The 318-nt window shown below is 36.8% G+C and overlaps 1 protein-coding gene and 1 long non-coding RNA gene across 2 annotated transcripts in view; both read left to right on the top strand.

Moving 5' to 3' along the window:
- The window catches only part of LOC119586919 (CAP-Gly domain-containing linker protein 1-like), a gene marked incomplete in the record, with an annotated part of 175,677 nt that overhangs the window by 169,982 nt on the left and 5,377 nt on the right, over window positions 1–318 (top strand).
- LOC119586920 overlaps window positions 7–318 on the top strand; it is a 2,141-nt gene continuing 1,829 nt past the window's right edge. Inside the window, exon 1 of the long non-coding RNA XR_005229981.1 lies at window positions 7–92. This is a non-coding gene — a long non-coding RNA (uncharacterized LOC119586920). The remainder of the gene's footprint in view (window positions 93–318) is intronic.

Genomic DNA, 318 nt, shown 5'->3' with positions numbered 1-318 from the left:
TCATATACATAATGCTCATAAAAAGAACATGAAGAATGTTTGTTCTCTTACAGTCGTGATCAGGTTTTTGAACTTCAGTTTTATAGAATGGTGTAAGTGATTAATAAAGTTTCTGTTTTGTAAATATGTGAAGTAAGTAATTGGGACAGTGGCCTTTTGTCAGTAATTTGTAACAGCAGTAACATGCTGCCTTTGAGGATCCGTTCTCATAAGGAGAACAGAACATAAGACCTACACCAATACTGTTGTTGGGAATCTTCTTGCTTTGCACAGTTGCACGCCACACCAATCATATTTATGGAGATGCTGTGTGCATCC

Source organism: Penaeus monodon, chromosome 22 (genome assembly GCF_015228065.2).
Source record: "Penaeus monodon isolate SGIC_2016 chromosome 22, NSTDA_Pmon_1, whole genome shotgun sequence".
Lineage (NCBI taxonomy): Eukaryota > Metazoa > Arthropoda > Malacostraca > Decapoda > Penaeidae > Penaeus > Penaeus monodon.
Note: the sequence above shows the minus strand (reverse complement) of the source record. Positions and strands in the feature narration are given on the sequence as shown.